This window comes from Pleurodeles waltl, chromosome 11 (genome assembly GCF_031143425.1).
Source record: "Pleurodeles waltl isolate 20211129_DDA chromosome 11, aPleWal1.hap1.20221129, whole genome shotgun sequence".
Classification (NCBI taxonomy): Eukaryota; Metazoa; Chordata; class Amphibia; order Caudata; family Salamandridae; genus Pleurodeles; species Pleurodeles waltl.
In genome coordinates this window covers 916,238,751-916,252,692 of record NC_090450.1, presented here as the reverse complement: position 1 = coordinate 916,252,692, position 13,942 = coordinate 916,238,751, and the positions used below count along the sequence as shown (strand labels likewise).

General features: G+C 44.8%; 1 protein-coding gene across 1 annotated transcript in view; it reads right to left on the bottom strand.

The window, feature by feature from the left end:
• Positions 1–13,942, bottom strand: part of TMEM120B (transmembrane protein 120B) — a 102,521-nt gene that overhangs the window by 34,900 nt on the left and 53,679 nt on the right. The window lies entirely within an intron of this gene.

Sequence of the window (13,942 nt, the reverse complement as noted above, 5' to 3'; positions counted from 1 at the left end):
GGGTATCAATGAGCACAGCCAATCAAGCACAGCCAACACGTGTTTCGTCACACAGTGACTTTTTCAAGGCTAGACTATCAATGAGAAATCAAGTATCCAACTAGAAGAGGTGAAGCAATTGAGCTATCTGTATACGTATCCTAATAAGTGGGTGAGCAGGTAGGTAGTTCCGGTGTCCTGAGATAGTAATGTTGTGATATAGAGAAAGTAGTAGAGTCCTAGGTAAACGATGAATCAAGAGACCTTGGTAAGTCCTCAATGTCAAGTAGCGCCGCGTGTTTCTCATAATAAAAAGTTCTGTTTATCGGCATGGCAACTGGTTTGCGACCTGACCTTCCTGTTGCACTGTGACTTATATACTAACATGTTACAGTGAAGAAATACCCATGCAGAGTGTCGTAAAAACACGAGCCTCATTGTTATGCATGAGGCAAGAGCCTATGGAATTTCGCGACAATATCTGAATGGAGGGATGGAGTGCGAGTTTCTATAACAACCCTGACAGGGGCTGCTTTCATCCCTTAAATGTAAATTTGGAGCTTTCCTAGAGTACTATGACACTATACGCCACCATGATCTAACTGAGGGCTAGTGGGAAACTGTCCCTTTCTGAGTTACGTCTGTTTCATTTACCAGTAGGCTCATGAGCTATCTTCTTATGCCCACAAAATATTGCGGAGGTCCAGGACCCTGATACTTACGTATTGGTTAGTCAGTAATTCCCTATGATCACCAGTGCCACAGAGTTGTCTTGTTTAACCAACAAGTGAGGATGATCTTTGTATACCTTGTAGGACAACATTGCTCGGTCCACTGCCATAGAGGACATTACTTATCCCCCTTTTCTGATTGCGTGGTAACCTCATTCTCTAAGCAAATGATGTTAAGAATTGAATGTCTGCACATTGATAGTCTGTGTCTACCACCTTATAGATGCACCACTCGTCACACTTTTTTATATATGGCGAAACCATTCCTTTTGTCCCGTTGAAGACTAGATTCCAAATCATGTTTAAATAGGTCAAAATGTCGACATCAAAATACTTAAATGGTTGAATAATAGCAGTGACGAATGGGCATAAACATCGAGTCGATGTTGGTCGATATACATTTAGTCTGCATCATTGTATACCAAGCTTTTGTTGTAGTCCTCGACTGTCTTTTGCCCTATGGCATCTTCACAAGCACTGCAATAACTCACCCTTAGGAACACCCTTATGTAATACATATCTTGTTTAAAATACATACTGTCTGTTCATAATATTTGTATGTACTTGTTTTTTTCCTTGTAATTTAGATGTGGACATTTTTCTTCCCATCCCATTGTTAGGTACACAAAAGACTATTTGTTAGCCTTTTATTGAGTTACAATTTGTTGTACATTTGGTTCCAATAGAATCAATGTATCTTTACCTTATCACAAGCCTAGATTCTGAGGATTACTGAGTGTTCCACATGTATTGATATTTGTTCAAATAAAGTCTGCTTTCAGTGAAGGACATACAACATGCATGCAGACTGTTTCCTCACCCCTACTCCTGCAGCTGGCCCTGAGAAAGGAGAGGCTATCCCTTGGGGAGAAATGAAACTTTGCAGTCCATTGCCACTCCCTTTAGGGTCTTGTTAACTGATAAGGTGTATGCAACCAAAAGTATGGCTGCAAACCACTGATACAACGCAAATCGACTCGCAAAGGAGGGAGGCGCGCACATTACAAGCCTATTTGGATTTTGATTCAGTATGGGTCGCAAAGTATACCGTGGCAAAAGACATTGCTGTCTCGCGATGTACCCTTTGTACATCACAACACACGGTTTTGTGGTCACCAATTTTAGGATTTTGCGAACCACAGAATTTACAACATAAAAAACTTTTACACTTCAGGTCATTAGTTCCATTTACAGAAAGATTTTGAGAAACACATGTGGTCAGAAACCAGTGTGATTGATCTGATCCCAGCGCACTGTACTTGCCACTGGTCCCACCCTTTGAGGCCACCAGTTCACGCGGAGCCTTTAAAGGCAGGGCCGGTTAAGCTGTACGGTGCAGTGATGGCAGCAGTGTAGCAGATTGTCAAAGCATCTAAAGCCCCCTTGAGGCAGCCTTTGCTTGCTAAGTGTGTTTGCATTCCAGGAACTTTGCTCTAGATGTGTACCATCCATTCTTGAAAATGATCTTAAGCTCCAAAAAGCAGCACATGAAACAGATGCTTTAACACATCAAAAAGGGAGCACATGAGGAGTCACAGAAGTGACAAGGCACATTTCTCATTCCACTTCCTGCTTTTGCACAAGACTGTCCTTTCTCCCTTAGTTACAATGAGCACAGCCAGATCGCTAAATCGATGATAACCAATCAGACAGGCCAACACACAGAAAAAGTGGCTCTGCGCTAACTGCTCTCTACCCTGCAGAAGACGTCCAGGGTCCTGTTCAGACACAGGTTGTAGGCAGTGCGGATCTCTCTCTGCCTGGCACTGCCAAAGCAACCATGTAATGAAGCAGCAGACCTGGGAAGAAGACAAGCCACGAGGAGGTCCCCAAAAGGTCCTTTAGTGTGGAAAGATTCCCATGCCTGAGGGCCACAGAAATGTGTGCCCAATTGTGGTGCACAGGGGGTCATTTGTACCTAACTGGGCGAAAAGTGAACTACTCGTATCAAGTATTGTTCATTTCCATATGTGCAGGACCACTCTGAACACAAGACTACAGAACAGCATATAGAGGGTGGACAACAGTACGATCGGGCAGATTTACTGCGAGAACAAGGAAAGCAGATGTATACACAGCAACAAGAACAAGAACGTGAAGATTAGAGCCGATACGAACATGGCATGCAAAAAATACTGCTGAGGCAATCTATACCTATCTGGGGTGGCCAGGTAGTTCAGTGAGATAAATACCACCAACTCCAATCTCTGTCTTATAGCATTTTGAGGCATGCAAACTGAATGCAATTAAACTAAGTAATAGTAGCATCAGTTATTTATAGAGCTTGGAGATGCCAAAACTTCAAAATAAAGAGCTAAATAGAAAAGTATTGTGTTTATACTTGGACAACTGAGCACAAATGCAAATGTGCACTGTTCTCTTCATCAAATACATTAACCCACTGTGCAAGCTTATGGGTGGATGCCTGTGTGATAGTAATAGGCATCTGAGAGGGCCACGTCTTCAGGGTCCACCACTGGTGGCGATGGACTGATGTCCGGTGTAACATCAACAATCAAAGCACCCCCTTAAAACACGTTGCTATGCTTCCTTCTGATTATACTGACAGGAATGTGTGCCACTGAAATCACGGCTTCACATTGGTACTGTCTGCAATCTAAGGCAAGAGCCACAGATAGCCTTCAGGACCGTACACAAGAGATGACCTTCAGAACAAAACAACAGCACAAAGGAGGCCTTCAGTACAGGACAAGAAATATTTTGAGGACTCCAGAACTGGAAACATTGTTCATTATGACCAGGAGTGAGGAGGTCACCCTAGTCTGCCTTGTTGGTGGGTGGGTGAGAATCTTGCACCGATGTCACCTATGCTGTTCAAAGGGAAGCTTGCACTGCTGCTTTCTGTTGTCGCTGGTCAGAGTGAGGAAGTGGCTACTGCTTTGCCTGTCTTGTGGGTGGAAGAAGCTTCCACCTCAGCGGTCAATAGTGCACCCAGGGTACCCAGAACCAGAGCACGATCACTTAAGCATAACTTTCAATCTGCAGACTTATATCCTGATGGCCACTTCATCGCAACACTACTCGACGTAGAAGGTGTGTGCCATATCCCGCTGGACACACCAACATACTATCAACTGCAGGCAGCATGTCGCTCCCTGTACCCCACCTTCCCATCTGCACTGTCCTCATTGCCATCCCTAGAAATCATTCTCACATCCCCATCACTATGGCGACAGATCACTTGTCTCAGCACCGCCACCTAGGCCCCGCGCGCTCTCTACATCTAGGGCACGAGTTAAATGGGATGAGGACCTCTCAGTTACACTTACTGATGAACAATGGTGTTATTGCTGCAGTCAATTGGAACATCTTTCCCCCAACTAAAGACTCCACCTCATTCACTTCAATTTCTTGCACCGCCTCTACCATTACGCCTTACAATTATTTAAAGTAGGATTAATCTCAGATGCAAAATGGATTACATGCACACAAATGCTAGCCTCCTTCCTGCATTTGGCTTGGCTATGTCCACTAATAATGTCATTCTGACACCTCTGGTGGCACTACTGGGCCATGTTTGGGAGGAACCTGTCAACAGTAAACGTCTTACTGCCATGCTACTTCTGCAAGCAAAACAGAGTGGCCATGCACTGGGGACGGCGCCCTGCCCCGACAGTTACTGCCTGGCTACATGACACCACGTAGCCAGAAACAACTAGATGCCTACTGGGACCTAATGCCACCATGCTCCCGAGACATATGGAGCCCTCTCTGATCATACCTTCATGCCCAAAACCTGCCCAATTCACCCACCACTACGGCAGCTGCAAGCACACCACCGATTGGGTAGGCACTCTGGTGCGCCACACTACCTGACCAACTTATTTACAACACCTCAAGCTACAATGCGCTGCATTCGCCCATGCATATCGTCATTTACTATGTATTAACTGATTATCAGTCTGTGACATCCAGGTCTCATTTAGAAGCATAGCGATATAGATCCTAGGTTAAAGGTTTGCTCTCTGAGCCATGTGTAGCATTTTGCACTTAAGAATGAATGTATGTAATGTGTTGAGAAGCATTACTGACTGTACCCCACGTAGTTTCGTTGTATAGGTTACCTATTCAAAATCAAAGATAAAAAGAATTGTGCACTTAGTGTGGCATGCGCGTGCCTGCAAATCTTCTGTTTGCTTTATCTGTATTTGACCAAGTTACATGATAGGCTTTCACCTAGAGAATGGTGTACGGTGGTTGAGATCTTTTAAGCAAACTGTGAAGTAACTGCTATACAAGTGTAGACTGGATAATGGTAATTCAGTATAAGCACTTGAACTGCAGAAATCATAGATATACAAATTTGTTCTAAGAATTGTATCATTTTTTAAGCGATGGAAAGGAACACTTTTGTACTGTATTCCGCAACAAGGTCCATCTCTTTGTCTTGTCCATATGTCAAGAAACTGCACTTTTCTGTCCACGCAGATTCAAACTAGATTTTATTTTGAGGGCAAGTAGCAATCATCTTTCTAAGGAGATACCGAAAATAAGTCGCTCAAATGCACATGTTCGGCCTTAGTGGGGGCTCTAAGGCCACAAACAGAACATTTTAGTCAAAGACGCATGTGGGCAACACCTATGATGAAAAAACAGGAGTTGGCCACAGGGAAGGCTTTTTTCACCGCTCTCCGCCAATCCTCCAACCGGCGCCAGGAACTACAGGTCTGAGGTCTTTCACAAGACATAACTAACTCTGGTACAAGAAACAAGTATGTTTGTCACAACTGAGCACCCAGTGCGGCCCTACAACCACACAGGGACACAGAACAGGAGTTTGATCTGAGAATGTTCTCCTTTTACATTTTTTCTTTTTAGGAAACCATTTTATTGGGGAACATTCAGCAACAGTTATAAGAATGAACACTAAGAACAGACCACAAATACAAGTTACAAAATGTTGAAACTGTTCTATTATTGTGTATAACATTCATTCCTATTTTGTCAATTATTGATGATGAAGAATGAAAATGTCACTTACCCAGTGTACATCTGTTCGTGGCATCAGTCGCAGTAGATTCGCATGTTCTGCAATAGCTCGCCATCTGGTGTTGGGCCGGAGTGTTACAAGTTGTTTTTCTTCGAAGAAGTCTTTCGAGTCACGGGACCGAGTGACTCCTCCTTTTGTCTCCATTGCGCATGGGCGTCGACTCCAACTTCGATTGTTTTTCCCCGCAGAGGGTGAGGTAGGAGTTGAATTGTAGTAATAGTGCCCATGCAATGGAGTGACTAAGTATGCACCTATTTAAGGTTGAGATGACACATATATAAATAATTTAAGGTAACTTCCAAACTGCTACAGGCTCCCGGGGAGGCGGGTGGGCACATGCGAATCTACTGCGACTGATGCCACGAACAGATGTACACTGGGTAAGTGACATTTTCAGTTCGATGGCATCTGTCGCTGTAGATACGCATGTTCTGCATAGACTAGTAAGCAGTTATTTCCCCAAAAGCGGTGGATCATCCTGTAGGAGTGGAAGTAGTCTGAAATAATGTTCTTAATACAGCTTGACCTACTGTGGCTTGTTGTGCGGATAACACGTCTACACAGTAGTGCTTGGTGAATGTGTGAGGCGTAGACCATGTGGCTGCCTTACATATTTCTTGCATTGGGATGTTTCCTAGAAAGGCCATGGTAGCACCTTTCTTTCTGGTTGAGTGTGCCCTTGGTGTAATGGGCAGCTGTCGTTTAGCTTTAAGGTAGCAGATTTGGATGCATTTAACTATCCATCTGGCTATACCTTGTTTTGAAATTGGGTTTCCTGCATGAGGTTTTTGAAATGCAATAAAGAGTTGTTTAGTCTTTCTGATGTTTTTTGTTCTGTCAATGTAATACATCAATGCTCTTTTGACATCTAATGTATGTAGTGCCCTTTCAGCTACGGTATCTGGCTGTGGAAAGAACACTGGAAGTTCCACTGTTTGATTTAGATGGAACGGTGAAATAACCTTTGGCAAAAATTTAGGATTGGTCCTTAGGACGACTTTATTTTTGTGTAGTTGTATAAAAGGTTCCTGTATTGTAAACGCCTGAATCTCGCTTACTCTTCTTAGGGAAGTAATGGCGATGAGAAATGCCACCTTCCAGGTTAGGAACTGTATGTCGCAGGAGTGCATGGGTTCAAAAGGTGGACCCATAAGTCTAGTTAGGACAACATTTAGGTTCCATGAAGGAACAGGTAGTGTTCTTGGTGGTATAATTCTCCTAAGGCCCTCCATGAATGCTTTAATGACTGGTATTTTATATAGGGAAGTTGAATAGGTAGTCTGCAGGTATGCGGATATTGCTGCAAGGTGTATTTTAATGGAAGAGAAAGCTAGGTTAGATTTTTGTAAGTGAAGCAAGTAACCCACTACATGTTCTGGAGTTGTGTGTAATGGTTGTATTTGATTAATATGGCAGTAGCAAACAAACCTCTTCCATTTACTTGCATAGCAGTGCCTGGTGGATGGCCTTCTGGCTTGTTTTATGACTTCCATACATTCTTGGGTAAGTTGTAAGTGCCCGAATTCTAGGATTTCAGGAGCCAGATTGCTAGATTCAGCGATGCTGGATCTGGGTGTCTGATCTTTTGGTTGTGCTGTGTCAACAGATCTGGCCTGTTGGGCAATTTGATGCAGGGTACCACTGATAGGTCTAGCAGCGTTGTGTACCAGGGTTGCCTTGCCCAAGTTGGTGCTATCAATATGAGTTTGAGTTTGCTTTGACTGAGTTTGTTTACCAGGTAAGGAAGGAGAGGGAGAGGAGGAAAAGCGTAAGCAAATATCCCTGACCAGTTCATCCATAGGGCATTGCCTTGGGATTGTTTGTGTGGGTATCTGGATGCGAAGTTTTGGCATTTTGCGTTCTCCCTTGTCGCAAACAAGTCTATCTGAGGTGTTCCCCAGAGTTTGAAATAAGTGTTCAGAATTTGGGGGTGAATTTCCCATTCGTGGACCTGTTGATGATCTCGAGAGAGATTGTCTGCGAGTTGATTTTGGATCCCTGGTATAAACTGTGCTATTAGGCGAATTTGGTTGTGAATTGCCCAATGCCAAATTTTTTGTGCTATCAGGCTTAACTGCGTGGAGTGCGTCCCCCCCTGCTTGTTTAGATAATACATTGTTGTCATGTTGTCTGTTTTGACGAGAATGTATTTGTGAACTATTATTGGTTGGAAAGCTTTTAGTGCTTGAAAAACTGCTAGAAGTTCTAGGTGATTGATATGCAGTTTTGTTTGATGTACGTTCCATTGTCCTTGTATGCTGTGTTGATCGAGGTGTGCTCCCCACCCTGTCATGGAAGCATCTGTTGTTATTACGTATTGTGGCACTGGGTCTTGGAAAGGCCGCCCCTTGTTTAAATTTATGTTGTTCCACCACAGAAGCGAGAGGTAAGTTTGGCGGTCTATTAACACCAGATCTAGAAGGTGACCCTGTGCTTGAGACCACTGTGATGCTAGGCATTGTTGTAAGGGCCTCATGTGCAGTCTTGCGTTTGGGACAATGGCTATGCATGAAGACATCATGCCTAGGAGTTGTAATACCATCTTTGCCTGTATCTTTTGTGTTGGATACATGCGTTGTATGATGGTGTTGAAATTTTGAATTCTTTGTGGACTTGGAGTGGCTACTCCCTTTGATGTGTCTATTATGGCTCCTAGGTATTGTTGTACCTTGCGCGGCAGAATGTTGGATTTTGTAAAGTTGACGGTGAACCCGAGTTTGAAGAGGGTTTGTATGATCTGATTTGTGTGATTTGAGCACTGTATGAACGAATGGGCCTTGATTAGCCAGTCGTCCAAATATGGGAACACATGTATTTGCTGCCTTCTTATGTGTGCAGCGACTACCGCTAGACATTTGGTAAAGACTCTTGGTGCGGTTGTTAATCCGAAAGGCAGTACCTTGAATTGGTAATGTATTCCTTTGAATACAAACCTTAGGTATTTCCTGTGCGATGGGTGTATTGGTATATGGAAATAAGCATCCTTGAGGTCTAAAGTTGCCATGTAGTTGTGTAGTTTTAGCAATGGCAATACTTCTTGTAGTGTGACCATGTGGAAGTGGTCTGATTTGATGAAAGTGTTCACTACTCTGAGGTCTAGGATTGGTCTCAGTGTTTTGTCCTTCTTTGGTATCAGAAAGTACAGTGAGTAAACTCCTGTGTTTATTTGTGTGTTTGGCACTAATTCGATTGCATTCTTTTGCAATAGTGCCTGCACTTCTATCTCCAGGAGATTGGAATGGTGTGTTGTTAAATGTTGTGCTTTTGGTGGTATGTTTGGAGGGAATTGTAGAAATTCTATGCAATAACCATGTTGGATAATTGCTAGAACCCAAGTGTCTGTAGTGATTTTCTCCCATGCTTTGTAATAATGACCTATTCTTCCCCCCACTGGTGTTGTGTGGAGGGGGTGAGTGACATGTGAGTCACTGTTTAGTAGTAGGGGTTTTGGGGCTTTGAAATCTTCCTCTATTTCTAGGGAATTGCCCTCCTCTATATTGTCCCCGAAAACCTCCTCTATACTGTCCCTGGTAACTGGACGGTGTGGCTTGTGAGGTGCTGGCTTGTGTGCTTTGACCCCGAAACCCCCCTCGAAAGGGCGTTTTACGGAATGTGCTGTAATTCCCTCTGCTCTGCGGGGAGTAGAGTGCGCCCATGGCTTTGGCAGTGTCCGTATCTTTCTTGAGTTTCTCAATCGCTGTGTCCACTTCTGGACCGAACAGTTCTTTTTCATTAAAAGGCATATTGAGAACTGCTTGTTGAATCTCTGGTTTAAATCCAGACGTTCGGAGCCATGCATGCCTTCTGATAGTTACAGATGTATTAATTGTCCGTGCAGCTGTATCTGCAGCGTCCATGGAGGAGCGTATCTGGTTGTTGGAGATGGTCTGTCCCTCCTCAACCACTTGTTTTGCCCTATTTTGTAAGTCCTTGGGCAGATGTTCAATGAGATGTTGCATCTCGTCCCAGTGGGCTCTGTCATAGCGCGCAAGTAGTGCCTGGGAGTTCGCGATGCGCCACTGGTTTGCAGCTTGTGCTGCGACTCTTTTACCAGCTGCATCGAACTTGCGGCTTTCTTTATCTGGGGGTGGTGCATCTCCAGATGTGTGAGAGTTGGCCCTTTTCCTAGCTGCTCCTACAACGACAGAGTCTGGTGGCAGCTGTGTAGTGATGAAAACCGGGTCCGTAGGAGGCGCCTTATACTTTTTTTCCACCCTTGGTGTGATTGCTCTACTTTTGACCGGCTCCTTAAAGAGGTCTTTTGCGTGCCGGAGCATACCAGGGAGCATAGGCAGGCTTTGGTATGAGCTGTGGTTGGAGGAGAGTGTGTTGAATAAGAAATCATCCTCGACCTGTTCTGAGTGGAGGCTTACGTTGTGAAATTGTGCTGCTCTAGCCACCACTTGAGAGTACGCGGTGCTGTCTTCTGGTGGAGATGGCTTTGTAGGGTATGCCTCCGGACTGTTATCTGACACTGGGGCGTCGTATAGGTCCCATGCGTCCTGATCTTGGTCACCCTGGCTTATGGTGGTGTGAGCTGGGGAGTGTGATGGAGTTCGTGCTGGTGAGACGTTAATCACGGGCGGAGGAGAGGGTGGTGGGGTAACTCTTTTCACCACTTTTGGTTGTGGTGTTTGTTCCGTCTGGAACTCCAACCTTCTCTTTCTCTTAATGGGGGGAAGGGTGCTTATTTTTCCTGTCCCCTGCTGAATGAAGATACGCTTTTGCGTATGGTCCACATCAGTTGCTTGTAGCTCTTCCTCAAACCTATGCTTTTGCATTTGGGAGGTTAGCGAGTGCTCTTCTGTATAAGAGCCTGAAGCTGGGTCGCTTGCAGTTTGTTTCGGCATCGAAACTTTGTCTGCGTGTTTTTTCGGCTCCGAGGTGACTTTTTTCCTTTTCGGGGCCGAAACCTCTCGGCGTCGATCTGTTTCGGTGCCGCTGTCTCGGCGTCGAGCCGTGTCCACACCGGCATCTCGGTGTCGAGGCTTGTCTCCAGCACTTTCTCGGTCCCGAGAAGGCTGCGTGCCGGTGTCTCGACCGGAGTCGGACGATCTCGGCACTGTTTGGGCCTTTTTCGGTGCCGACGGTCGGTCACCGAATTTATGGGTCGAGCCATGGCCTGGTGGCAGTGGCGTCCCCTGGGCCTTGTAAATGTTCCTCTGAGTGGATTTCGACGTCTTACTCACGGTTTGTGTATCGTCGAATCCTTCGGAGTCTGAGTCTTGGATCGAGAAGGTACCTTCCTCTTCCTGTTCCTCGAACTCCCGTTGGGCTGTCGGTGCGGACGCCATCTGAAGTCTTCTGGCTCGACGGTCTCGGAGTGTTTTTCGGGACCGGAACGCACGACAGGCCTCGCAGGTGTCTTCGCTGTGCTCAGGTGACAGGCACAGGTTGCAGACCAAGTGTTGGTCTGTGTAGGGGTATTTATTGTGGCATTTGGGGCAGAAACGGAACGGGGTCCGTTCCATCGGCGTTCTTCAGCACGCGGTCGGGCCGACCAGGCCCCGACGGAGGATCGAAAAACTACCCTGAAGGGCACCGGAGCTCTTCGATCTTCGATGCGGTGTGGAATCTAAGTACGCCAATCCCGAACGCAACAATACCGACGAAAATCTTCCGAAATTAGCTAATTTTCCGTTCCGAAACTCGGAGCGACAGGAACACGTCCGAACCCGATGGCGGAAAAAAAACAATCGAAGATGGAGTCGCCGCCCATGCGCAATGGAGACAAAAGGAGGAGTCACTCGGTCCCGTGACTCGAAAGACTTCTTCGAAGAAAAACAACTTGTAACACTCCGGCCCAACACCAGATGGCGAGCTATTGCAGAACATGCATATCTACAGCGACAGATGCCATCGAACATTGGTTTTCTCTAAATCAAAATGTAAGGATACGATTGAGAAAAGAAGACATGAAACTGTAACAAAAAGAATAGAAGCTATAATGTAAACATGGGGTAGGACATTTGGAGGTTTAGCCTACATTCCTTAACAATACTCTACCATGAGCCATCATCCAACTAAAAAAATCTCTTGGATTCGCCCTCATATGTATAAAGATGCAACAACATATAGTGGCCCTTCTACGATCGTATTGTGCAAGCTTAAACGTAAACAAACTGATGCATACTCATTCAGTTTTCTCCAACTGTTGATGTCAATGAACGAATCTAAACAAATAAAGAACTAAGCAGTACTTAAAAAGCTCCCATCTTTGCATGGTTGACTGCTAGATAAAATAAAAATCAACAACAGCAATGAACTTCAATTAACTTTACAGCTAAAAAAGAAATTTAGCTGCGCGTGTGAGTGTGGTTTGGCCTCTAAAGGTCCACACATCACAGCTAATGTGGTCTAGCACCGTGAGCCTGTTAGGGGGCACTGAAAGGACTTCATGAGTAAGTAGATGCAGCACAATAAGTTTAGAGATTATTCTGGCATTTAGTTATTTTTCAGGTCCAACCAAGCCTTCCCAAAAAAGGCCTCATCCTCGGAAGTCCAAGAGCTGTTTTGGGTTCCAGGAAAAGACTTGAGCATAAGTTCTTATACTGCACACATTGCTCAACTTGAGTCTCTAGAGAAAGACAGCCAAGGCTTCCACTATATTTTGGTCACATCCCTAATATTCAGGTCTCTGGCTGGCACGACTAGGCTCCTCTCTACGAGCATACAGCATCACTTGGTTGGCATGAATGCCAGACTGAAAAGAGGACAACACATCGGTCATGAAAATCAATAGAGAGGTTTGGAGAAGGTTAAATTAAAAAGCCAGGAAGTGCATGTTGAACACCAGAGATAAGAACATGAATCTCAACGTGCAGGCTTCTCCGACTCCTTTGATTGGAGATGGCTACCATCACTCCACTGATCAGACTCCACAATGTTAGTCTGGAAGGGCTGAGAGCAGCAGCAATTAATACACGTCATGCAAAGGCAGAGCCTCCGCTTCCTCCATCACACCATCACCAACCTACATCGGTTCAGGAAATGCTCATGACCACAGTAACAATGCACCGAGCTACACGCTATAGCTGTAAAAAGTTCATCCTTCTCTTAAGTTTTTAACTGTTCGTCTGCTGGAGTCATGCACAAAATGAACCTGCTCAGCTGCAGAAATGCAGAAGGCCCTTCGCCTGACCATACATATACATTTAAGAAAGTTTTCACAGCTAGCCGTAAGGAGACAAAGGTTAAAACTTTCTGGGATGGAGTGTAGTCCGCAGAAGGGAAGTTGTGTGGATCACAAAGTGATCACAGCAGCCAGCAAAGTGGAAGCTAGTACAACAGAGATCCATAAACCGATTCGGCTACGGCAAACATAATTCCACAGTACTCTATGGGCACATATTCCGATGGAAGCCTTTGACAGGCCAGCAACAGCCTCAAACAGTAGAACATGTCAGACAGCAAATATACAGACTCAGCCATTCTTACAGTATGCCTGTGTTAGTGTTTTATGATGCTCGCGTGACCAAGAGGCATGCCTTAGCCTTCCGTGGAAACGCTTGGTGCAACCATCAGATCCCAAAGCAGCTGATTATAGTATGGGGTAAAGTCCCATGAGTCCAAGTTCTATCTCATGGAGCCAGAAAAGGAAAAAGGTTCCTACGACTAGCCCAGCATAAACAAACAAAAGGGGTGAGATGCTGGGCAAACACTCAAACTTTGATGGGGTGCAAAAATACATTTTTCCATGTGGTGCTATGCTGGTAGTGCAATAAACGACAAATTGACGTTTTTGAGAACGGGCACAGTGTTCTTCTTCCTTAATGTGGAGGGTGGGTGTTGTGCCAGAGAGAGAGACAGATGGCACACGTGGACAAGAAACCTGCTACGTCACTTAGGACGCTGCAGCAGTGATACACTTTTGATAGGCCTGAGGGTTCACTAGTGTGACACTGTGTGCTACTTACGCGTTCTTAATACAATACTCATCTGTTACGACATCTACTATAGCACATTCAGGTACTACCAAAATAAAATGTTTAAAAAGAAAGAAAAAAATGAAAACTGAAGTCAGCCTGAAGCAGCAAAAAATATGATGTCGACAGGCAAACCTCAGTGGGTCAGCTATTGAACAAGCTCACGCATGAGTGAAAGAAATCATAGGCTGAATCTGTCTGCTCATCTGCAAGCAGAAGTGCCCTCATTATGTAGCTGTTAAAAATTCCAGTTGTATTTATATTTCACAACAATTATTTTTGTTTTTTGTATATAT